Here is a 26,919-nt window from a genome sequence, read left to right on the forward strand (position 1 = left end):
GAAATCTTTACTGGAGTAGAACCAAACCTCACTGCCAATACCAATGGCCCCTCCGCATGTGGACAGTATCTCTGGGCTGGGCTGTGTCCTGTGCTCTCTGCCACATCGCTCTGCTATTGAACAGTTGTACCACCAGACCACATTATGCCCTCTGGTCTGCCCTCTAGCCTGTATGCCTGCTGATATCTTCATCCCTGAATTGTCTGTCCAAGTATATGATGAAAAGAAGCACTAGGGCTGCCTTTTCAAGGTCTTCAAAATAAGCTTAAGTTTTCCAGTGACTAGTGTTCCCAGGTGCTCAAGAATCCATGCAGGGAACCTAGCAAAATCCTTCTCTCTGATGTATAATGTTCCTCACTGACTGCAGTTCCCACCATATGAAAGACTAGTCAGAAAGCTTCTTACCTCCAATATGGGGTCCTTAAGGGCAAGAGTTGGCCTCATTCATTGAATAATATTTATTCAATAAAGAAAGAGTTCTGAAGAACATACAGTCTTCTGGAAATATGTGCAGCCTAACCAGCACGGACACTCCCTGTTCTGCACCAACATTCTAGCCACTTGTCTTTAGATGCCTCCGGAGTACACACCCTCCATAGGCAGGGCCAGAGGGAAAAAGGAATCCTCAAGAGATAGGGAGAGGGAGCTACTGGCTGGGGAATGGGAAAGGAAAATTTACAGCAGGAAGAGTGTAAGCAAAGAGATAAGCTTGGGTGGCAGAGGAGATGGAGATATGACCAAAAAGTCCAAAAGGAGGCTGGGTACAGAAGAACCAGTTTTCATCGAATGTCCACTATGCATGGACATGGTGTTTTGCTTATTGCACACTTCCTCATATTGCCAGGCTCAAAGATATGTGGCTGATCAAACAATGCTGATTGAATCCAGCTTATGTTGACTTAGCAAATGTTAACACTCAACATTTTTAGTTGAAAGGTCCCTAAGAGTACATAGCCTACACCTAACATTTCATAAATAGACCAGCTCAGACAGGGGAAAAACTTGTGTCCAGAAAGAGAACCCAGATCTCCCCTTTCCTTGCCCGTGCTCTTTTCTGCACAGAGATGGATAACAAGGTGGATACTGAAAGAACACAGCCTGAGGTCACAATTCCTATGGTATGGTAGACCAGATGTATAGATTATCCTCCATTTCACCTACTATGTTCCATCTGTTGATTACTGCTAAGAGGAGAAAATTAGCAATACTATTTTAAGTAAAGTAAATGACTTTTCAGGAAGACTATAAAAGGGTATTCTGCCTTACATGAAAAGGTTGATACAGGTGGATAAGAATGATTTATTAGAGTATGTGAAGGCAGAGAAGGAGGGAGGAAAGGTGGAAAAAAATGGTGTGTTATGAAGTAAATGGAAACTAGACCTGCTAGAATCAAGCCATTCACCAAGGAGCCAAGACCCACTCCAAAAAGAGATTGTGATTCACAAGGCAGAGGCCTGCCCCAGACGAGTCAGAATGCCTTACAGAAGTGAGTGCATCAGCAGATGGGCAGTCACTCAGTTGGAACAAGGCCTAAAGCAGAGTTCTGCACCAAAAAGCCTGCCGCTTCTTACCTGTCCAGATTTAGGCTAAAAGGAAAATTGGTCTAAGTTGTATCCATGTGTTAGGGTATCTCAACCCAATCAGTCATGTAAGAATTTCACAGTTGTTTTATTCCCAGTGACTCTTTGGCAATCCTCCAGGCCTCTCTCATACAAACTCTCTCACACACAAGCCCAGCTCTCTTCCATGAGGAAAGCTTGCTCTGATTCCACACACTCAACCCCAGGCAGAAGTTTCTATGTCTGAAATCACTCATTTCATCTGCACACCTTTCATACCAATTAGAACTTCCAACCCTGAAATAGTCACTAAGGTGCATGCCTGAGTACCCCTCCGAGGCTGAGATACTGGTAGACAGGACCCATAGTTCACCCAAAGTACATGGGAACACTAAGCCCAATAAATGTCCTGTGAGGGGGAGGGGAAGTCTATGATCAAATGACTTTGGGAAATAAACCTCTTAGAAGGTCACAATATGCATTAGTTTACTAAAGGTTCAGAAAAGTCCAATGTTAAAAATACCCATTTAAGATTTGAAGATAGCAGCATAGGTAAATAGCTGTACTCACCGCCTCCCACAACTACATCAAAATTACAACTAAAATACAGAACAACCATCAACCAGAACCACTGGAAAGCTGGGTGAATGGAAGTCCTATAACAAGAGAAGTAAAAAAGAAAGCACACTGAGACTGGTAGAAGGTGCGGAGGTGCAAAATGGGCTGGTCCGGCACCCAAGTGTGCCACTTTTTTCATCGGGAGGGAGATTGTCTCTGCAGAGGCTGCCTGGAGGAGCAAGGGGTCCCAGCCCCACACGAGACCCCCAGCCCAGGGTCCCAGAGCTGGGAAAAGAAGTCCATAAAGGCGGTAAGAACTATGAGCTGTAAAAACCAGCATAGATTGGTGCTCAGTGACACAGAAGCTGCTGGAGACCCAGCTGTTCCTCTTAAAAGGCTAACACCATGAACTGAACTTACAATTCCCTGCTTCCTCTGACCTCCAGCACCAGAGCGAAGCTTTGGGGGACACAGACACATACAGGGAGGAACTGGATTATCTGGCTTCAGGGCAGGAACTGAGGGGCAGCTTTCTCCCAGACAGAGGTGCTTGCAGGGATCATTATTGTTCCTATGCTGGGATCTCTGGGTCGCAGGACTGACTGGCAGCCATTTCTGTTTGCTCCACCCTGGTGATTCCCTATGACCCTGCCTCATCCACTCTACAAACCCCACCCAAGCTGTGTGCAGCAGCTTTTGCAAACAAGCTCCAGCTGGGTCAGAGAGCTCCAAACCTATCAATAAAAGGCCCAAGATCTGGCACCAGCACCAGCCTGCCTTGCTGGACAGCTGGGCCTCATCTGGGCACTTCCAAACCCGATACAAAGAAGAGGAATCTGCAGATCTCTCTGTAGCTCCTGCTGGGTGGCCCCAGGCAGGAGCTGACTTTGCACCTCCCTGGAGACCCAAGAGCCAATGTATCCAGTGGTCAATGTCAGACACTACCAGATTACAACTCTACACATCCATAAGTGACACTCAAGGGGCAGACTCAGTGAGCACCAAAGCCCTACTGAAGCAAGTCCTGCTCCATAGGAGTGTCTCCGGCACAGCAGCTCTCCCACAGTAGTCACAGCTGGTCCTCACAGCCAATTGGCCTGGAGGTCAATTTCTCCCAGTGACACCAACAGCAATCAACTCTCAACTACAACAAGACTGTGCTCACAGCCCACAATAGGGTGAACCTAGAGCTCTCAGCTCAGGTGACTGGGAAGGCTGAACCACTGTGCCCTATAATACACCTACTGCACTCTACCAACCTTCACTCTACCAACTCAAGGAGACATAGCAGCTCTACCCAATACATAGACACAAACACAGGGAAGCAGCCAAAATGTGGAGACAAAGAAACATGTTACAGATTTTAAAAATGGAAGAAAGCAAACTACTGCATATAGAATTCAAAACCATGGTTATAAGTTTACTAAAAAATCTTATAGGAACCTCCAAAAAAAAGGAAAAGGACCAGTCAGAAATTAAGCATACAAGCATACACTGACTGAAATAAAGAATAATATACAGGGATTCAATGGTAGAGTAGACAATTCTGAGAATCAAATCAATGATTTTAAATATGAGGAAGCAAAAAACACCCAACCAGAAGAATGAAAAGAAAAGAGAATCCAAAAATATGAAGATAGTATAAGGAGCCTCTGGGGCAACTTAAAGTGTACCAACATTCGAATTATGGGGGAGGGGGGGGTGCCAGAAGAAGAGAGAGAGCAAGATATTGAAAACTTATTTGAAGAAATAATGACAGAAAACTTCCCCTACATGGTGAAAGAAATTGACTTATAAGTCCAGGAAACACAGAGAGTCCCAAACAAGAGGAACCCAATGGAGACCACAGGATGACACATCGTAATTAGAATGCCAAGGGCTAACGACAAAGAGAGAATCTTAAAAACAGCAAAAGAAAAGCAGTTAGTTACCTACAAGGGAATGCCCATAGGACTGTCAGCTGATTTCTCAACAGAAACTGTGCAGGCCAGAAGGGAGTGGCAAGAAATATTCAAAGTGATGAATAGCAAGGACCTACAACCAAGATTACTCTACCCAGCAAAGCTATCATTTAAAATTGAAGATCAGATAAAGAGCTTCACAGACAAGAAAAAGCTAAAAAAGTGCATCACCACCAAACCAGCATTATATGAAATGTTGAAGGGTATTCTTTAAGAAGAGGAAGAAGAAGAAAAAGAAAAAAAGATAAAAGATATGAACAACAAAATGGCAACAAATACATACCTATCAATAATTGAATCTAAAAATCAAACTAAACAAATAAGAAATCTAATGAACAGAATAAACTGGTGAATAAAATAGAATCAGAGGCATAGAAATGGAACAGACTGATGATTGTCAGAGGGAAGGGGCATGGCAGGGGGCAGGAAGAGATTAAACAAAGTTTTTATATGCATATATGCATTACCAATGGACACAGACAGTAGGGTGACAAAGGCCTGGGGTGGGATGAGAACTGGGTGGAGGGGGGCAATGAGAAAAAAAGAGGGACATCTGTAATAATCTCAACAATAAAGATTTTTTTAAAAGCCCATTTAATTTTGTTTAACTTTTCCAAACTTACTTGGCTATAGGACCTTTTTGCCATAGAACATTTCTAACATTTTGGAAAACACTATCTTAAGAATCACAACATTTAAGGAACTTTAGTGCTCCTACAGTTGCACCTTACCCAATATTGCTATTACTATGCCTTTCATACTACCATATTTCTCATACTTGTCTTCCATAAGAGCAAGGATCTTTGTCCAAATCATGATGATATCCCTGGCACTCAGCAAAATACCTTACAAACTTTAGGCCAATAAATGTATTAAATGAATGAATTAATTCAATTATTTCATATCTTCAGATGAGAGAATAACAATAAATATGTCAGCATGACCTCCTCTATATATTCCTAAGTGTTTAAAAGAATGTCTTACACAAAAAATGTGCTCAATAATTCTTGAAGAATGGAATGCAATGCAATGGAACAGGAATTTCTCAGCTATGCCCAAAGCCAAAAGCTCCCATAACACTATGAACTCCTGCCTCTTCAATTCCTTCACCCAAGTTGAATGTCAACCAGAAGAAAATGAAGATGACAAATCAGAAGAGTAAAGCCAAGAGAAAACCAAAGGCCCTTTGGGGTGGTGCTTGCAAACTGATGGCAATAAGAAAGACCTGTCTGCATCGTATTTAAACTTAATAAGATAGTTTGCTAAATGTTAATTAAATACTCTGTGGTTGTTACCAACTGTGTTGATTAACTTAATTTTGAATTAAATTAGAAATAAATGCTTAACTGAAGTTCTATTAAATTTTACCCAGCAAGTAAAGAATATGAGGCTCCTAATTGACTTTAAACTAGATAGTTATGACAAGTTAGTTGAATTTTTATTACCTGAGGATAACTGCTGTATTAAATCTAAATTGACTATTTTATTTGATAAGAGAAATGTGTTTTCTGTTCTTACCATTTACCAAAAATGTGTCCAAGAAGGTTCACAGATGAATCAGAATTATTTTGTTTTCTAGTCCTGTTTTAAAAATAAGTTTATTCACTTATAGTAAGAATGAATAAATGTAAGAGGCAAAGAGGTCTAGGAAGGAGTTCTCTATGAGACTAAAAAACCAGGTAATCGCCCTGGCCGGTTTGGCTCAGTGGATAGAGCATTGGCCTATAGACTGAAGGGTCCCAGGTTCCATTCTGATCAAGGGCACATGACTGGGTTGCAGGCTCGATCCCCAGTAGGGGGCATGCAGGAGTCAGCCGATCAATGATTCTCTCTCATCATCATTGATGTTTCTATCTCTCTCTCCCTCTCCCTTCCTCTCTGAAATCAATAAAAATAAAAAAAATAAAAATGTTAAAAAAAAACAAAACAGGTAGTCATATTTTCAAAATCAGGACTCTGCTTTCTCAATATAGATATGGGTTGGAGATGTTGTTTAGACATCCCTGTTCAGAACTTTCCAGGATGTTTCCCATGGTTTAAAAGGCTACTAATAATAGACATTTTAAATCACAGTTACTGTTCAAATAAATGGTTGGCTCTGCTACAAAACAAGCTGTATGACCCTAGGTAATTAACCTCACTCTTCCAGGTCTCAGCTACCACCCATGTTAAATGAGGAGGTTGAATTCCAGATCACTGACTTTATTCATTTTTTTCCTTGTAGTATCTATGGCCCCTGGAATAGTAGCTAGCACACATAATCAGCGCTCAATAAACATTGACCAAACAAATGAATTAATACATAAATAAAGTTTAGGCAACTCAAAGCACTAAACATGTTTAGTCCTTTCATAGCAAGCTTCCCCAGCCTGGACCATTTTTAAATACTGCCACTTGACAATTCACACAAGGGGAAACAAACCTAAACCATTTCTTGGGAATTATTTTCAGTAATTAAAGAATGTAAATTAAAACTATAATGGAATAGTATTTCTTACATATTAATTTAGCAAAGACAATTGCAAGTCATAAAGTTAAGTCCTGGTGAAGTCACAGAGAAAAAGTAGACTCACGCATTGCTAATGACTGCAAATTAGAAGTCTTTCTAGAGTATGTATGGCAACTGGTATGAAAAGTAATAGAAAGATCTGATATCTTTGAGCCTACAATTATTTGAAAGAACTTAAAACTTACTTATCCAGCCAATAAACATTGACTTAAGGTCTACTATTTGTCATACTCTATGGCAAAATATAAGGACAAATATGTGATTGTATTATCATCTGATGGGTTGACAAAGAGCAAAGAGAACAGAGATAACATTTTTTAGCAGTACCACATGGAAGACACTATGATCCCCTTTTACACATGATGAATTGGAGATTCTGGGAGGTTAAGTAACTGTATACAAATACAAGGTTATTACATTTGTTTAATTATAAAGCACTAACAAGTGGCAGAGCCATGATTTGAACCTAAACCTGTCTGACCCACCAAACCATGATGCATTTTCTACTACATTCCTGAGGAAATTAAGATACATATTCAGATAACCACATAATACAAAGGATAAAATGATTGCCACTGTTTGGGAAAGTAGAAGTGCCAAAGAAATAATTGTCTTTAGGAAATAATTAAGAAGGAAGAAAAAGGTATTTGTCCCCTCATGTTTATCACTGCATTTTTAACATGTTGAAATTGTATTTAATAATTTTAAAAAATAAAAACTATCCTAGAATCCACATGGGTAATGTTTAAAGCAGGATTTATCAATTTCAAAAAGTATTTAGTTATGTAAAAAATCAATATAAAACCTGAGCAGCTTTTTCGTAACAATATCAAGTAGAAGGAAACATCGTACACATACAGAAAAGCAGACATGCACTTTTGGGGGGTTGAGATCAGAGAGGGGTATTCAAGTAAAAAAGTATTTCTTTGTTTGCTTGTTCATTTGTTTTATGAAGTTGAGTAAATATATTCTAAATAAGTTCTTTCCTGTGGTGTTTTGATAAGAGACTGATTAATGTTTAGAGGAGTGCATTTAGGATTTTTCATTACTAAAGATATTCTTAAAACTAAAGATGTCATTAATTACTTCACTTATAGTATTCATTCATATGTTTACTCAACATATGAAGTTAGCATTTATTAAATATGTAAGAACATATCAGGCTCCACAGTGAATCTTAAGGATATGAATATGAACAAAAATGAGGGCCTGTCTTGGGGATCTTCCCAGGATCATAAAAGAAGGAATATGAAATTGTGCTAATAGAAAACTCAAGTTGAAGTCCTGGACAAGTTACTTAATCTTTCTCAGTCTCACATTCCTGATCAGTAAAACTTGGACAATATTAATCAGTACTCACTGGACTATTGTGAGGATTTACCTGTATGTGTAGGAAAATACATGATCAACTGTAAAATACTATAAAAATGGCAACTGGCAGAAAGTGCCATGACTATATTGATGGATTTCACCTTGAGCAGGTCAATGCAGGCTGGCCTAGGCCACATGATCTCCTTGGTAAGTGGCACCAAAATAGTGGCTCCACACAATTTCACATGAACTTTAGTTCACCATTCTTAGTACCTAATCATCCATTTTTAACACTCTCTGCCTTTTGTCCAGTTTTGCTATGGACTTTGCATGTGTCACCTGCTCAGAGTCTGGGGTTGCTCTTGTTTAAATGAGAAGAATAGGTGACCTCTATTCTACTTCTGAAATGCCCCCCATAACCATTTCCTCATCCCTAATTCAGCTTCTCTTTATCTCTTGGCTGAGCTACAGCACATCTCACCATCTCCCGTATCCTCCCCTCAATCCATCAAGCATATATAACCAGTTATTTTCCTAAAGCATAGATCCAATCACCCTAACTTCCCTACTTGATGCTCCTTTCATAGTGCAGGCTCAACTCCTCAATGCAGCAATCAAGTCTAAGTCCCACCCTCATCTCCAAGGCCTCTCTACTAAGCAGTTGTCCCCATTGACTCCAACTTTCCAAAGCACCATGCACTTTTTCTCCTCTGTGTCTCTGTCCATGGTATTTCCTACCTTCTCTTCTTCTGGCCCACCAAATTCCCACTCATCCTTCAAGACTCAATGACAATCTTTTCATTTGTGAAGTTTCTCCCAGATTCCTTGCCAGTCACCATTCAATTAGAGCCAACAGATACTTGCACATATACCTCTTTTATTTTTATGAGTTTATTTGAGCCAAACTGTCATTGCCAGGATGCAAAATGTCAATGAATTGAGAAAATTCTCCAGAGAATGGCAGTTTTATGAATTTTATACATTAGAATCAAAGGAGGAGACATAAGGAGGAATTACATGAAATTCATTGGTGGTAGATTAAGGATGCAGGAAAAAGCAAAGCAGGGAAGTCTCTGAGATTGGATAAAGGTTAAAATGGAGAGCCCAGCCAGCATGGCTCAATGGTTGAGCATCGACCTATGGACCAGGAGGTCACAGTTCTATTCCTGGTCAGAGCATATGCCCAGGTTGCAGGCTCAATCCCAACTGTGGGGCATGTAGGAGGTAGCCAATCAATGATTCTTTCTCATTATTGATGTTTCTATTTGTCTCTTCTTCTCCTTCTTCTCTGAAATCAATAAAAATATAAAAATAAAATAAAATGGAGAGACACATACTTCTTTTTCATTGGTGGGTAGAGGATAGCACATACTTTTACAAACTGTATTGATTTAAAAGATCTCCTGAAGGTAGGGATCACAAGCCCCAAACCCAGACTAGATTTCCACTCAGTCATTCACAAGTACCCATGGCACATGATGTTATATAAATAGGCACAGGATTCTGTCAAATAGATGAACAAATGTATCTTTAGGGTTCTGTCCAGCTGCCATTACTGGAACCTTATTCTCCAAGTAAAGCTGATAGGCTGTGGCCAAGAAGAGAGATTTCCAGGTTGGAAATGAGCAGACTACTGGAAAACTGACCTAACTTTCACCTCGTTCTAAGAAAAGGTGCTGCTTACCCTCCGGGTCACTGCAGTTTGCCTTTCCCATGAGTCAGGGTACACCCCACCCTCTGTGTGGCAACTACCTACTGCAGTTCCTAAAAATGATTACTATTCATACCAAACAAGACAGAAGCTTCAGGTGCCTTTGTTTTGTTTTGTTTTGTTTTTCTTCCTGGGAACTAAACAAGTACTATATTCAGTGGGAATTCATCAGGAAGAGTAAGATTATTCTGTGACCTCTTGGCACAGAATTTAGTACCACATTGGGCTATTACAGTTAGAGATCTTTATCAACATAGGCCACTGATGGAAAACAATAGATTCAAAAATCCAGCTCAAGTAACACACATGGACAGAAACTCAATCTTATTTCTTAACTCTTAGTAGCCAGAGCAATTTCAGCTGCCCCAGTGCATCTTGGACTAAACCTTCCTGTCCTTCGGAGTCCAACCCATGGCCCAGCACTTCCAACATGCTTTTGCACATGTTCCAGTGGAATTACCCACTCCAGAAACCCATCATTTATACTACTCTCATGGCACTTTCTTATATTTTAAACATTATTAACATGTTTTATCAAATCTAATAAACTCTAAGTGCCTACAATCTAGACATCTCTTTCAAACATACTCAAAGTTTACCTTTATAAATGTAGTTCATTGAACAAACATTTCTTGAGCGCCTAACATCTTCTCTAACAAAAACAGTATATGTGTGTTGAATCCTTATCTTAGGCCTGGCCTTAGGTATATTACTTACACTACCTTACTCAATACTCACCTACAAGTAAGGTGACCATATAACTTATCCTCCAAATCATAACAACTCTGAGGATAAAGGGGGACACTGTCAATACTACACCAGGACACAGGCAGAAACCAGGAATGTCCTGGGAAAACCAGAAAGAACAGTCCCTCTACTTCTTAAGCCAGTAGTGTTGCTACAGCCATTTTTATAGATAAGGAAAGGAAGGCTAATGTTGAGGAGAGAATCCCTTAACATGCAAATGTGGTTTCCTAAAAATGCCAACAAACTCACAGTACATTTGCTCAGCCATGTTCTCCTAATAGGGAAGGCCCTCTATGTCCTAGAGCCTCTGCAACGTGGGGGCTGAGCTGCTGGTTGATGGCCTGAGTAACTAAGGAATGCTGACAATGGCTATGGTAGACAAGGTGCCCATACTGGAGGTGGAAGGAGGCCAAAGCACAGTTCTTGAAGGTCAATAAAATAGCCCTGCCCTGTCCTGACCCTTTGCTTAGATGCCCAATGAAAGCTTCCCACACAAGTTTCTAAAGAAGACCTAACACCACTCCTCAGAACCAGTTTTCCATTTGAACTACACAGGGTTTTGATGTGAAGCCATGACACAAGCAATTGCTATAGTAGAAGCAAACCCTGCAGGCTGAAAAACACAACACAAACAAAATCCAAGAGAGTGGGATGGTGCCAATGGGAGAAGGGACACAGCACAGCCACTCACTGGTGATGGACGGACGATCTCTGCACAGCCAAGAACGCCTGTGCACACACACACCTCATATTCTCAACAGTGGTGCCCTCATTAATGAGAGGTCTTACTAAGAATTAGTAAGAGGGTAAAACAAATCGTGCCTGTGATCAGGAATTGCCATATTATGCACTACATTACCTTTTAAAAAGCACCGTGATGCATATGTCTCTGGTTCTCTTGATGTACCATATGACCTCTGTGTGAAGGGAACTGAAACTCAAGATTATTCTGGAATTTGCTTAAGATCACCAGGCTAGTGGGTGGCTCAAACACAGGTCTTTGTTTTTCCTATACCAAAAACCAATGGTGATGATACTGGTAGAGAAAACAGCGTAAGCAAATGATAGCATGGTAAAAGCCCAGACCCTCGGGATTCTGGAGTCTCAAAAATGATTCTCAGTTTTCCAAAGTCACAGACACAGGCAGCTAATGGTACTAATTAGAACACAAAAACCAGGGCTGTCCGGGGAAAACCAGAAAGAACAGTCCCTCTATCTCTTAAGCAAGTACTGTGCTACAGTCATTTTTATAGACAAGAAAAGGGAGGTTAATATTGAGGAGAAGAATCACTTAATATCCAAATGTGTTCTCCTAAAAATGCCAACAATGTAAAATACCAACAATGGTTTCTTGCCTGTGTATGGGGCTTGCTGAAAACTTTCACATTCATTTCTCATGCTCACTTACAGAAGAAATGAAGACACAGGACAGGCGCTTTTGAGACAGGAGTCTGATTTTCCCTCTGATACTTAAGGCAAGGCACCCTGTGGGAAGGCTTCTTCTCCCCTGAATGCTTGCCCTCACTCAGAGGCAAGACTGATATTGCTGACACATCTCCTGGATTGCAGCTGGGAACTGGATAATAAAAAACGATTGTAAAATGTATTCGCCACATAAAAAGTGCTATGAAGGCTATGAAATACTAATGGGTTCTGTGAGATGGGTTGTGATGGGCAGGTTTAAGAGGGAAGGAAAAAAAAACAAAAAAAAAACAGGAGGATCGGGTCCTATACTGGCAAGCAAAAAATACATAGAAATAAAAGGAGAGTGTCGGGGGTGGGGGTGGGACTGTCACAAGCAAGGAGCCTGGGAGTTATCAAGGAATCAGAAGCTTGGTTCTTGCAAACAAGCCACAGGCATAAATGGCAGTAAAAGAAACAAATTCCCAAACCACACACAAACTCAAACTGAACCATCTTAATCACTTTGTTTTCCAAGTGCAAAAGCACAAGGTTTAAGCCTAGTAACAATGATCTCTTAAGTTTTATCCCCTCCCAAATTCTCCTAGGCAAAGCCCCTGGGTGGGGGCAGGGGGAGAAGGAATGTGTCAGGCCAGGCTCAGCAGAAACAGAATCAAAAACACCTTTGAAAGAGAGCTGGCCACAGCCCAATTCCAGCTCAGCTGTCAAAGATGTGACAGAGCAAGTCTGTCCCTTTCCCTGGGGCCTCAGTTTCCTCTCCACTGCACTAAGGAAGCAGGTCTCTCTGGCCACCACGACCCAGCCTGCACTTCTAAGGCAGGAACTGGCTGACAGCTTGATGATTCTCCTACTGCCTACAACCTTTGGTCACATAAAACAGTTTTCCCAGCCAAGGCTGATAAGCTTGCAAATAATTAGAAGGACAAGAGTAAGAGCTAGGCTGCTTAATAAGATTCTAATAGCAAACAGCTTCCAGAATCCGTTTTTCCCTCTCTGCTCTGCTGAGCTGATACAAGTCCAGTATCTCCTGCCCTGGAACATTTCAGCGGCCTCCTAAGCAGGCCCCTGCCTGAGGTTTTAACTTGCTATCATTCAGTCACCAGAGCTCTCTAAAGCTCAGGGACAGCAAGGCCCTCCTTTGCTGTAACAGTAACAATAGCCCTCCTGCCCTCCTTAAACTCCTGCAGTCATCCTTAGCTACCCTATCAGCCTTTATAATCTAGTCCTCAGGGCCATCTTTCACAGTGATCTCCAAGCACACCCTTCTATTCTGCAAGCACCCTTAGGCCTCAGGATTATGCATGTATATCAGGGTCTCTATTCCTGGAATGCTCTTCCACCCCATTCACCGTATGAACTCCTACTCTCCAAAACCTTTCCAGGTGCTGGTCACTCCATTCTTAGTGCTCCCATTAGCCCTTTGTTCATCACTCTATTAAGGCCTTACCATGTTCTATTTCAATCTCTCTCTCTTATGCTGGAATCAAAACCCTTGAAAACAGACCCTTGTCTTTGTAAGCCAGTATTTAGCATTTCTGTCTAGCATATGGTGATCACTCAGTACACACGTGTGGAAATGAATACAAGAGGTTGAGCTACATGAATGGTAGAAGGGGCAAGGAGTCCAGGAATGGCTTCATCACACAAAGTGGGTTTGGGCTTTGAACTTAATGGATCATAGTTTTACAACAAGCAGAGATAATGGAAAAGCCAGAAACTACACAGACTAGGCTGGTGATGAAAAAATATGAAACTATGGCTTTCCAACATACTGTGGATAAATAATATGATTATGGGCATTGGAAAACAGCATAGGCAAAGGCATGGATAAGAAAACAGAAATGTTCAAAGACCGCAGAACCACCTGTCTGTGTGAGAGAAAAGTGAAAGAGCAGTTTCAATTGAAATTTCTCTTAGGATAGCTAGTGTAAAGACTCAACAGAGAACTCTTAACCTTGACCCTGACCGTGGGACTGCCCAATGCCATCTGTGGCAGGTACAGCACAGGTGAATCTCAAAGGAGTTCTGTGCCCACAAGCCCAAACTTTAGGGTCAATAAAAACAGTCCCTTCCCCCAACATTGCCATTTATGTTTGCAGAGAACATAATCAATCCCTTTCTCCATCTAACAAATATTTCCAGAGTGCCTAACATGTGCCAGGCACTCATCTGGGCACTGGGAACATGACCATTAACGAAGGTATCCTTGGGATCCTCATGAAACTTATTTTAAAGTGGAGACAAAAACAAGCAAACATATAAGGTCAAGTGATGATTCATGCTTATACTGTTTCAGTTCATTCATTTCACAAAAAATTACTGATCTTCAGAGCACCAGAAATGATAGGGATTCAAAGATGAGAAAATCAAGAAAGTAAACTTTGCTGGATGCCATTCTTGGGGTCTCTCCCCAGAAAATACCTGCATCTGTGAATCTTTAAAATGCAAATGACCCATCTGAGGCAGGTAGGGCACAGGGATGCATTTGAGTCCTGAACCTGCTTTCCTTGAAAGAAGATGTCAGCATGACATAGGGAGGGCAGGATCCAACAAGAGCTATTTGGCTCAGCCCCAGAGGACATCTAGCATTTTCCAAGGAGATATAGGTCAAAGGCAATGACTGAGGTCAAGACATCCATCAAATCCTTATCACCTAAGTACTATAGTTAATACTATTCTATGATATATATGAAAGTTAGAGTAAATCCCAAGAGTTCTCATTACAAAGAAAGTTTGTTTTCTTTATATCTCAATAAAACTGGGGGGGGGGGGTGGAATCCTTATCACTAAAGCAAAGAGGAGAGGAGGAGAGGAGAGGAGAGGAGAGGAGAGGAGAGGAGAGGAGAGGAGAGGGAGAGGGAGAGGGAGAGGGAGAGGGAGAGGGAGAGGGAGAGGGAGAGGGAGAGGGAGAGGGAGAGGGAGAGGGAGTAAGGGAGAGGGAGAGGGAGTAAGGAAGAGGGAGAGAGGAAGAGGGAGAGGGTGGGGGAGAGGGAAGGTGGAGGGGAGGGGAGGGGAGGGGAGGGGAGGGGAGGGGGAGGGGAGGAGAGGAGAGGAGAGGAGAGGAGAGGAGAGGAGAGGAGAGGAGAGGAGAGGAGAGGAGAGGAGAGGAGAGGAGAGGAGAGGAGGTAATATTGGGGGAGGGGTGCAGATAATTTGCCAGAGAGGCTCTGACTTCTCCAGTTAGGTTTGGGGAGAGAAAACACCCAAAGGGTAGAGGGAACGGTAGCATCTTAAGAGAGGGAATGGTGGAGCACTCATGTAGAATTGAGAAGACTGCTCACCCTTGATGGTAAACCCTCAATTATGATCCCACCAGCGCTCAATAGATGTATACTGAATTAAATTCAAAACACCGAAAATCAGTGTTGATTTGAATTTTTCATTCTGTGGAGACATAAAAAGAGTGGTGACAAGGCTATAGATCAGGCAAAGGTTGGAAACTGGGCCATGTCACTTAGTAGTGGTATAACCTTATTTAACCGGACTCATCATCTCATCTGCAAGTGAAACTAAAATCATAAAACCAACTTTAATAAATCGGTATGAGAATTATGTAAGCACATATCAAGCACTCAAAAAATTTTTCAAACTTATATTCTTATTACTATTATGGTTAAGAAAGAATGATAGGAAGATTAACATTTTCTAGCCTCAATTCTGTGGTTTAAATGCTTCCAAGCATGAATCCCATTGACACTCTGACCACCCACTCACCCTATTTGTGGAAAGTCAGAAGAGATGAAGGTCTCAAGGATACAGCTGTGTCCTTTCTCATTTCTGTGACCTGCATTAGGAATGCACTGGCCATTTCCTCCACGCCTCCAGGTGACCTAGAAACGACCCACAACACACTTCCATTCCCTCTTCCCTTCCTCTCACCCTCAGGTTCTCTGTCTCACACACAGATTCAAGCCCCAGATTTCCACCTGGATAGGAGCTTCCTCCATACAGCAAACTTTACCTTCCCTTCCTCACCTTGGTTTCTTCCAGCAAGGCACAGCCTTCCAAGCCTTGTTCCAAGAAGAGTCCCCACCCACCAATGCACACACAGAGCTAAGACTCCTAATTACTGCCCAAGGTCAAAGTCTCAGGTTCACTCAACCAATTACTTAAATGTGTTACTATGCTTCCTGCATTACTATCCAAATACCTCTTCCCAGAGTTGGTTTCAGAGTCCTGCCCAGGCTTGTTCTCATGTGAATCTCTAGAGTGCCGGTTAAAGGCCCCTATAGCCTACAAGGTAAAGTTAAATCTACTTAGAAAAAAATAAAAGTTCCCCCCTTTCTCCAATTCCCACAGCCCATTTCATGCTAGCCATTCAAAATACAGCCTCAAGAATAAACATTCCCAATCTGCCTCACAGATTGAGGCTTACCTGTCCTTCCTCCACATGGGCAACTCTTCAGACACCACTCTCTCTGTGCTGGCTTCCCTTAAATGGACCCCCCTCAATGCAGAGCAGCCAAAACATACCCGGAAAATAGCATGTGCACGCGCATGTACACCTGTGGTCTTCAAGGAATCCTGTCCTCCTCATCTTTATACTCCCAGGGCCAGCCAGTTCCTGGTTTGCAATAGGTAGGCTCCTGAATCTGTGTACTTCCTGCACTGTTCATCTTCTTTATGTAAAAATAGCCGTCCGTGTGTTCCATCCTCTGGTTTTACCATGTTATCTGGCACCTTCTATCCCTCTGTCCATTTTCCATTAAATGCAGCAAATTTCAGGGCTAAAGGGGCTTCCCAGTACATTCCAGTGAGTTACACCTTCCCAGTGAGTTACACTCTGCCCTTGGCCAAAAACCCATCATCATTCCAGCATTTTAAACCATAGTGCTAAAATAAAATCCGATCCGACTATTCCACAGTTCTCCCAATAACCCATGTGAGTTCCACAGCAAGGTAAAGTCACACATTAACACCAAGAGTCAAAGTTCTGGATTGTCATTTTGAGCACATTTCTAATTAGCTGTGTGACCTTGGGCAAGAGTTACCATGGAGATGACAGTGTCACCAGGCCCAATTCTCAGGGGATTTTTGAGATGCAAATGGACTATCTGATGGGAAAATGTTTTATAAAGTGCCAAGCACTGTACATTCATACAGGGTATGATAACAACTTTTATCAAATCTAAACCATTGACTGTAAGATTACCACCATCAACTTAGAATGAAAAATTGCTCAACTATGACACATCTGTGATTATAAGACAGCCCAATTTCAGTGATATTAAAATTTGAAAAAAAATGTACCTTAGAACTGATGAAATACAACTTACTTGTCTCTAAAATACAAGCACTTGCTATAAAATCTTCATATTTGCCAATGGCACATAATAGGTTCTCAGTAATATATGTCAAGTAAGTGAGTGAACACCCAATGATAATATTCATAGGCCAAATTATTGCCTCTCTCTAGAAATGAGCAGGAGAAGGCTTTCCAGTGCCAGTACCTCCCCTCTCAATCATGTCCCAGCCTGCTGAAAACCCTCAAATGATGACTTCAAGTCATATCCAAACTCCCAAGCCTGGCATTTTTAAGGCCCTTCATAATCAAGCCTCCTTTCCCACCAACCACGGGCTGGAACTGACTACCTGCCCCAGAGTGATGACCTTGCCACCAGAATATGTCACTCCAAGGGTCCTAATCAGTCCCAGCCATAGTAACCAGCTCAGCAGCTCAGTTTCTCCTCCCTCTACCCATCCCCAAAGCCAACTCTAGGCTGGCCAGCTGCTTACAGGGAGCATGACCCTGCGGGACTGCCTAACCCAAAGGTCCCAGGCCTACACCCTACCATTCAAGCAGCTAACCCCAACTACTTCTCTTCCATCTGAGTGTACATTCCAGACTGTAAAGGCCTGGGCATTGGAGTTGAGGGACAGCCCTACAAAGATTCAATGCAAGACACACTTCCTTTTAACAGTCCCCAGTGCTAGCAGGAACCCTGGAAGGAGAAATGCTGGTCATGGAGTAGAGAGAACCCTATTGGAAATTTTGCCCCCCCCCCCCGCCCGCAACCCCATCATCCACCATTATTCACTGTAGCACCCACCTTCTCTGGTCTTTCATTTTTATTTCCCCATCTGTAAGAGTGAGGGAGGGTGAGGATTGAGAAGGGGGAAAGGGAGTTGGTAGCTTCCCTTCACTCAACTTAAAGGCTTTCTAAAAATGCACAAGTTCTAAGAGAGGTAAGCCATTAAGTCACTAACACCTTAGTAAGAACAATTTTTACTGGAAGGCAAGCAATTTAGAAAAGGGGGAGGGGGTAGAAGGAGAAAGAGGATTGGAGATAAAGTTAAGTGAGTCTGGTAATAGAAAAGTAACTCAGAGATGACCCTGAATTTTTGCATTTTGTGTTGAGGGCTGGAAGGGAAGCCCGAGAGATATCTTTCTGGTCTCCATAGCACCCCAAAGTCCCAAAGACATTGCTCTGTCAGAGTACCTGGGCACAAGTCCAGTGATTAACCCATCTTGTGTACTCTCCATCTAATCCCATGCCCTCAGCACAGTAACATTTACAGTTTCATCTCTACTCTCCACATTTTATTTAGTATTCTCTGGTCTACAGCCACCCCCACCCCCACCCCCAACACCCCACCAGCCCCAGCCCCACCCCCCACCCCACCCCACTCCTGACGAAATGGCCTCCCTCCATGTCACTGGCTAGCTTCAGAAAACTCCCATCCTTCAAAAACCCCTGATCAAAGAGCCATAACTGTCCGCTCTCCAAGGACCAGGAAATCAAACTCCTTTTCCTGAGCCCATTAAATCGTTATCCACGCCTTTCCCCCAGCACTCAGCACTTTCTGTCTAGGGTCAGGTTTGGCTCCTCGGTGGTCTGAGGGCAAGAACTGGGCCTTATCTGCCTCTCCGACCTAAAAACCTACCAATGCCCCTGGCACACAGTAGGCGCTGGAGAAATGCTGGAGAACGGAAATTAGGAATTGGGAGCCATTTATTTTCATTACAGTTAGGCCTTTAGTGACTAACTTCTGGGAAGGCCCTCCTTCTCTCTGGACCTCAATTGCCCCAACTGTAAAATGGGGGCTTGGATAACTGGATTCCTAGGCCCCTTGCACGGTGACAACTGGGATTCCGCGAAAGCTCTAAGCAGCTGGGTGTGGCCCCGCCCCCTGGGCGCCCAGAAAGGCCCAGGCTGGGGTCACACAGGGAAGGGCTCCAACCCCGCCCAGCCGCGATCTGAGCTTCCCGAAAACTCGGGGTCTCCCTTCAATGGCGTGTACTCCGTGATTGCACCGCGGCTGGCACTTCCGCACCGCGGGCCCTTCGGCCGGGGCAGGGCGCACACTCCACACCCTGCGCCCGCGCTGCTGCCACCCCAGAGGCGCTCGCGCCCGGGGAGGCTGGGGGTTCCCAAGGCACCCGCGGGCGGAGGGTGGGGGGAAGGAAGGAGGATTTGCAACAATACCTCTGGGAGGAGGCAGCCGGGGCAGCGGCGGTGGCGGCGGCGGCTGGAGGCGGAGGCTAAGGCGTAGGAGGAGGTGCCCAGGCACTCCCCCTCCCATTGTCCCCAGCCCCGGACAGGCCCGGCCCCGCGCCCCGCAGCGTGTCCCGCGCCCCGGACCGTGCAACCAGCCCTTACCTTGCAGCGCCCGGCTGTCCCCCTGCTCGCTAAAGCTACTTATCCCGGGAAAGCTCGCGCGGGGCCCGGGAGCGAACCCACAGACAAAAAGTGAAACTTCGGCAGGGCTGGAGCGACTGCTGGTTGGTGCCTTTCCCCCTCCTTCCTTCCCACCGTCCCCACCCCCTCCCCTCGGTCTCCCGTGCGGTGCCCTGAGAGCTGGAAGCTGACGTCAGGGGCCTGAATTCCTGACTTTGCCTGCACGCATTTGTCCATGTAAGGTATGGGAAGGCGGGTGCCCGGGAGCCGCGCGGCGCTGCCTGCTCGGGGAGGGGGCGCCCGCGGCGGGCAGGGGCTGTGCCAAAAGGTGGGCTCACAGCGGACATTTTATTTCCTGGAAATGAGAGGAGGGGACCTAGAGATGCAGGGAGCTCGCAGAGGAGGAAGAGAAAGGAGGTGTGGAGGCTTTGCCTGCACTGGAGGAAGAGGAAGAAGATGTAGAAGGAGGAAGCGGCCGAGTTGAGGGGCTGTTTGAGAAATGGGAGAACCTGCATCTGCCCTTAAAGGCGCCAACTTAAGGAGCTGAGTCTGAGCAGCAGAGATCCTGCTCTGGAAACCCCTTCCAAGATCTGGGTCCTGAGCCTCTCCCTGGATTCCCAACAGACTCCTAATGTACTGGAGGTCGGAGCTGACTAAGACCAACTTCCAATCCGTCCACTTCCCACATGAGAAAACTGACGCTCTCCGAAGAGAAATGACTTGTACAGAGTCGTACACGCCACCGACCCAGGCGCAGGACCTGGGTGTTCAGACTCACAATCCCAGTTCCCTCCGCCAGTCAGAGCCCTGACTCCCTGCTTCCCACAGAACAGAGAACCAGGTTAGATGTCAGAGGGCCACGCAGACCACCCAGTGAAGAGAATTCCAACTTCCTGGAAGGTCTGATTGACAACCCTGAAGGACAATGACATTGCTTCGAGGCCACTTCCTCTGTCCTAGGCTCAAATAAAAGAACACCTGGAGTTTAACGTTTATTTTTCCGCCTGGTCCTGAAGCCCATAAACTTTTTTCTGTGCTTATACCTCCAAAAAGAAATCAGCGAACTGAGTGAACTGGTTTGAATAAAGGCAAACCTGTTCTTGGAAAGTTAGAGTTGAATTTTTCCCCTCTGACATTTGTAAATGTGAGCACTCATGAAAACCACCATTTACTATGCCAAGGGGTTATAATGCGCAGCAGCCATTGCCTGGAAGGTGGTCCAAGGCTGGGGACTTTGTTTCCTTGTATTTCTATCCTATTGATATCTACAATAATAATCCCTCACTTCAGCACATCATTAAAGCAGTTTATCAGAGCTTCATGTTAGATAGGACAAAGCATAGTCCCCCTTTTTACATTTGAGGGGAAAAGGTAAAGCGACTTGCCCAACACAAAAGCGCCTAAACTCACCTCCACCCATCCAAGTCACTTGACTAATCCCAGTATGTTTCCACCCAAATAGGACGCCCTGACCTCCAGCAGGACTTAATTCCCATTCGTGAATGTTGAGAGTATACTGAATTGCCTATACATGAAACTTCCAAAACTTGCTTCTAATGGAATTGGGTGGAATTTTTTGACCAAGAATTAAAGAAATAAATGTAGAAACTTACATTATTGCACTTAATGTTTATTTAACGCTTTCCTTATGCAAACTCTTTGAATTCCTGGGTTCAAATTGCCTAATCTCTCTTCCTCTCAAATTCTCATCTACACATACAAAAATATGAAGATAGTAGCAGAGAGATAAGGTCAAGAGTATCTAGTCCATGCAATAATGAAATAGTTTTCTCTTTTCAACTATCATATTTTGAAATAGAAAAAAAAATGAACTCTTAAAGGGGATTTTGTTATGGGGCTCTAAAAAGATCATAACTTATTCCAACACAATTCTACCTTCAACATTTCAGCAAACCCATATTCTAAGGCTACTGTTCAGTATGAAAAACACCTGATATCACACAAAGTAAGAGTGGATTTACCCAAAGCTCATCGGATATAACAGGACTTGACCAGCATTTCTTTTTATTTCCCCCATTAACCCACTTATAAAGAATAATAGGGTTCTAATGAGGATTAATAAGATTTAATAAGGTATAATTAGAGTCATTCATTTCCTCCATCATACACATTATAAGAGTGCTGTGTTGGATCCAGAAATGCTACTAATTACGTTAAAACTGTTATATGGCTGTGTTGGGAAAGATCACTGTGTTTCTCCTCCTGAAATATTTATGAATTGCCCAGGTGGGCATGGTTTTAGCATAAGTATTATATAAAGTTAATCACAAAAAATTATTTCAACTCATGAGGCACTCACCAGGAGTATAAGAGGTAAAGTCATAAATTGGATGCTTGGCAAACTACATGCAGGGTTGTCATCAATGCAAGCTCAAATCAAAAGGCTCATTGTCATTTGCTGATCTGGTTTCTTTTGTATTCTCACTTTTCTCAGCATCCCTATTAAATCTGCTGAGTGCAAGGGTTTGGGTAAGAAGGGAAGGGTGTGTAAACTTGCAGACTCAATGCTAGAGAAATACAGATTTACAAATTGGAAGACTAAAAGAAGAACAGAATTTCAGGTGGGGCAGAGGTTGTGATCCGAGGATTACACAATGGTAGCCTGGGTTCAAATTGCCTAATCTACAGAAGCATTCTGATTGGTACAGTGATGGCACACAAAACTTTGAGGAAGGCCTGGCTGTGGTCCCACCATTCCCTGGCATCCATTATAGTCCCTTACCCAAAGGCCCTTGTGTAGCTCAAGTCAATCTTTTCTTTGTGCCTCTGATATGCCAGACAATATTATAAAGATTTTTCATATGCTTTTCATTTAATCGTCACAAAGCCCTTCTGCGGTTGCCATTATCATTTTCTCTATTCTGTCCATGAGGAAAGTAAAGCCCAGAGAGGTGATGTAGCTTGCTTTTATGACAGAGCTAGTAAATGGGTAAGCTGAGATTCCCCCTGAGCCCAGGCAGCCTGGCGCTTTGCTCACTCACTGCTGAGTGACCATCTGGTCTCAGTTGAAACACTCCAATGTGCAGAACTCATAATCTCCAACAGCTGACCAGGAAGAAAAGATATGAAGAGGCTACTGGAGAAATAATGACAAAGGGAGGCATGGAAGATAAACAACAGCATGATGTTGTCTCTCTGTGCTTAACACCCATCAGGCCAAACTCCTTAATGTGGTTTGCACAGCCCTTCAGTCATTTCTGCCAGTCTTTTACATCCACCACCCTCCAGCCAAATGAAGTTCTAGTGGTTTCCCAACCACATCTTACCTGTTCATGCTTATCTGCCTTTACACAGGTTCTTCTTTCTCCCAGGAGCCCTCTTCCTTCTCTCTCCACCAGGCAACCCTTACCTAACCTCTTCAGATTCCCCTTAAATAATGCTTCCTTTGAGAGGCCTTCTAGTCCCTACCAACACCTCCAGTGGACAGATTACCCTTACAGAATGCTACCATTACTCTGCTTACCTCAATCCATATGACTCTGACTAGTTCGTTGATTACCTTGTCTTCTCTGCTACTGGACTGAGAATCTAATTTATCTTAGTCCTTAACACAGGGCTTGCCTTGATCATTGCAGGCATTTAATTGTTTCTCCTCCTCCTCCTCCTCCTCCTCCTCCTCCTCCTCCTCCTCCTCCTCCTTCTCTATCTCCTCCTCCTCCTCCATCTCCTCCTCTATCTCCTCCTCCCCCTCCTCCATCTCCTCCTCTATCTCCTCCTCCTCCTCCTCCTCCTCCATCTCTTCCTCTTCCTCCTCTCCTACCCCTCCCCTTCCTCCATTTTTTTAAAATCTTTATTGTTGAAAGTATTACATATGTCTTCTTCTCCTTTTTCTCCTCCTTTCCTCCCCCTTCTCTTTCTCCCCCTCCCCCTCCTTCTCCTTCTTCTTTAATTCCTCCTCCTCCTCCTCCTCCTCCTCCTCCTCCTCCTGCTCCTCCTCCTCCTCCTCTTCTTCTTCCTCCTCCTCCTCCTGCTCCTCCTCCTCCTCTTAGCCCTCCTCCCTCTTCTTCCTGTCAAAGGCTGAGGAACATGCAGAAAGTATAAGGCCCAAACATTTAAATAAAATCACATAACCTCTTTAAGAGCTGAGTCCTAGATGTAATAAGACCAGTGGGAAGGAAAAAGAAGAGTCAGAGGGGCCCAACCATTTGGAATCAGAACCAGGATTGGCATGAGGAGATAAAGGAAAGGAAGGTTTGTAGTCCTTTTCTTGACCTAAAACTGCTGTGTGAACTCATGGCAAGTCACCTCCTCTCTGGTCTCTGTTTCTTTATCCACAGAATTAGGTTCTTAGATTTGATGTTTCCCAACACTTTCCCAGCTCTTTGATTTGATGCTTCTTTCAACCTGTTGACCAAATTCATCTTCCTAAAGGATAGCATGCCACATTATGCTCTGTTCTAGGCCTTCTCACATTTATAAATTTTATAAATTATCTAAGGATATAATTCTTCTATACAAGTAAACACAAAATTAAAGCAATGGTTATTTTGCAGTTTTATATTAAATTCTTTTTTAAAATACTCAGGATTATTTTTTCCAGAAAGAACTAAGCACAGGTGACAGTTTTAATATTTGATATGCCCTTCCCTATAGTTGAGCTTATTTCTCTTCCCAAGATTATTGTATTAGTTTGTGATGCAAACATGACCTCTGGCCTAGTCATATAAGCATCAGTCTTTTGTAAAGAGAGGAAAACTTGATATGATAAACAGTAGTGGTAGACTTTTAGTAAATGCAGCATTGAAAATAATGAAGCAGTTTGCAAAAGGTGTGTTTACTTTCTGCTCTGCTCAGCCATGGGAAAAATATAATCTCAATGTAAAAAGAACACATTAGCAATCTTCCCAAATGAATATTTTCTCCCTTTTTTAAATACTAAGTCTTGAGGGGAAAATGGTGTCACTAGCTACTTTCTTTATCACTTTATAGGAATCAAACCAATGTGGACAAATGATAACTTGTATCTGCCTCTGGGTTTCTGCACAGTTTTACCAAGTTTTTTAAACCCAGTTTTCAGCCATTGGCTGTAGAGTCATCATTGTTTGCATTTTGACTCATCACAGAATCATGTTATCTGAATGTATTTTGGCCTTTCCTAACTCAGCTACCTATACAAGTCTGCTGACTTTTGATCACAGGTAAGCCCAGACAAAGAAGAGCTGTGACTGTGTTTGGAAGCCAATAAACTTTCACAGGTCAGGCAGTTCAGTCTAACCAAGGGCCAGTCTTTGGTATCAGAAATGTTGATGGATGGAGCTTTCACCCCTCTTGCGTCGACTACCAATGAAAAGTTTCAGAGAGGCTCAAACACAAGGGGAGACAATTTATACACCCTTTTTATTTTAACAAGTATCAATAATGTACCTAGTAATGGTATTAGGCCTAGGAATACAGAGTTGAGAAAAGTACACTAAGTACCTATGCTACATGCTAACACAAAGATAGTACAGTTGACCCTTGAATAACACAGAGGTTAGGGGTGCTGACCCTCACATGGTAGAACACCCATGTATAACTTTTGACTAAACCAAAACTTAACTACTAATAGCCTATTGTTGACCAGAAGCATTACCAATAAAATAAACAGTAGATTAACACATATTTTGTATGTCATATGTATTATATACTGTACTAGAGACCCGGTGAACGAAATTCATACACAAGGGGTGAGGGGTTTCCTTCAGTCCAGCCTGCAACCTCTTCAATCCAGGACCCCTTGGGGGATGTCTGACTGCCGGTTTAGGCCCGGTCCCGAGGATAAGGCTTAAACCGGCAGTCGGACATCCCTCTCACAATCCTGGACTGCTGGCTCCTAATTGCTCACCTGCCTGCCTGCCTTGTTGCCCCTAACTGCCCCCCACCGGTGACCTGGTCACCCCCAACTGGCCCCCCCACCCAGCCTGGTTGCCCCTAACTGTCCCCCCTGCCAGCCTGGTCACCCTTAACTGCCCACCCCTGCTGGCCTGGTTGCCCCCAACTGCCCTCCCCTGCTGACCTGGTCACCCCACACGGCCCCCCGCTGGCCTGGTCACCCCATGTAGCCTGCTGTTCAGTCATTTGGTCAGCCCTCATTAACCCCCCTGCCGGCCTGGTCACCCTATGCAGCCTGAGGTTCAGTTGTTTGGTCGTCCCTCACTAACCCCCATGCCAGCCTGGTCATAGGCAGCCATCTTGTGAAAGTGGGAGTGTTAATTTGCATATTACCTCTTTATAATATAGGGTTCTTACAAAAAGTAAGCTAGAAGGAAAATGTTATTAAAAATTATAAGAAAGAGAAAATGCTTTTATAATACTGTACTTACTTATTGAAAACAATACATGTATAAGTGGACCCACACAGTTCAAAGCCATGTTGTCCAAGGGTCAACTGTACATTGTTAAATAGAAACAACAGACTCAAAATGGAGTCACTTAAAGTAAACCTCACTGAGACTTAACACATTACTTAATTGCAGTTTCAGTCTCTCCCGGTAGTGGAATTTTATTTATTTTAAATATTTTTTTTCAATTAGTAGACATATATTAGTTTCAGGTGTATACCCAGTGATTAGACTTTACAGAACTTAGCAAGTGATCACCCTGACAAACCTCATACCCATCTGACACTATACATAATTATTAATTATTAGCTATATTCCCTATGCTATACTTTACATTCCCATGACTATTCTGTATAACCAATTTTTACCTCTTAAATCTGTCATCTCTTTCACCCATACTCCCGAATCCCCTCTCATCTGGCAACTGTCAAAATGTTCTCTGTATCTTTGAGTCTGTTTCTATTCTAATTGTTCATTTATTTTGTTTTTTAGATTCAATTATTGATAGATATGTATTTGTTGCCATTTTATTGTTCATATTTTATTTATTTTTTAACCTTCACTTGAGGATAAGGTTTTATTGACTTTGAGAGAGAGAGAGAGAGAGAGAGAGAGAGAGAGAGAGAGAGACATCAATTGGTTGCCTCCTGTACACAGAGGGATAGGAGATCAAACCTGCAACATAGGTATGTGTCTTGACCAGGAATCAAACCCACAACCTTTTGGGGTATGGGACAATCAAACCCACAACCTTTTGGGGTATGGGACAATCAAACCCACAACCTTTTGGGGTATGGGATTCATAGGTCAATGCTCAACCACTGAGCCATGCCAGCCAGGCTTGGCATAGTAAATGGTGGTTTTCATGAGTGCTCACATTTACAAATGTCAGAGGGGAAAAATTCAACTCTAACTTGCTTGATAAGACCTCCTGCCTTCCCCTAAGCCTTAGGGCCTAAGGGAAGGTGACCTTGTCTCAACCTACTTCTTTAACCTCCTTGTCCTGCCCTCCTTCTGCCAAAATAACCTTCCATTTTGTATAATACCTTGGAGCTCCCTTCTACTTGTTAGATGGGATGCTGCTTGACTTATGAATTACTTAATCAAGCCAATTCAATTTTCAAATTTACTTGCTTAAATTTTTGTTCTTTAACAATAGCAAACTAACTCCAAGGGAAAGG

The 26,919-nt window shown here is 43.2% G+C and overlaps 1 protein-coding gene across 9 annotated transcripts in view; it reads right to left on the reverse strand.

Annotated features, from left to right (window-relative positions):
- LPP (LIM domain containing preferred translocation partner in lipoma) overlaps positions 1–19,643 on the reverse strand; it is a 740,460-nt gene extending 720,817 nt beyond the window's left edge. For 3 of the 9 annotated variants that reach the window (XM_080655356.1, XM_080655351.1, XM_080655350.1), the window contains exon 1: positions 19,380–19,552. The gene's annotated coding sequence lies outside the window, so the exon portion shown is untranslated. Of the gene's footprint in view, positions 1–19,379 lie in introns of all 9 variants that reach the window. The other 6 variants (XM_080655355.1, XM_080655352.1, XM_080655359.1 and 3 more) reach the window with 5 other exon arrangements.
- Positions 19,644–26,919: the final 7,276 nt, after the last annotated feature.

This window comes from Plecotus auritus, assembly GCF_963455305.1.
Source record: "Plecotus auritus genome assembly, chromosome: 2".
In the NCBI taxonomy this organism is placed as follows: Eukaryota; Metazoa; Chordata; class Mammalia; order Chiroptera; family Vespertilionidae; genus Plecotus; species Plecotus auritus.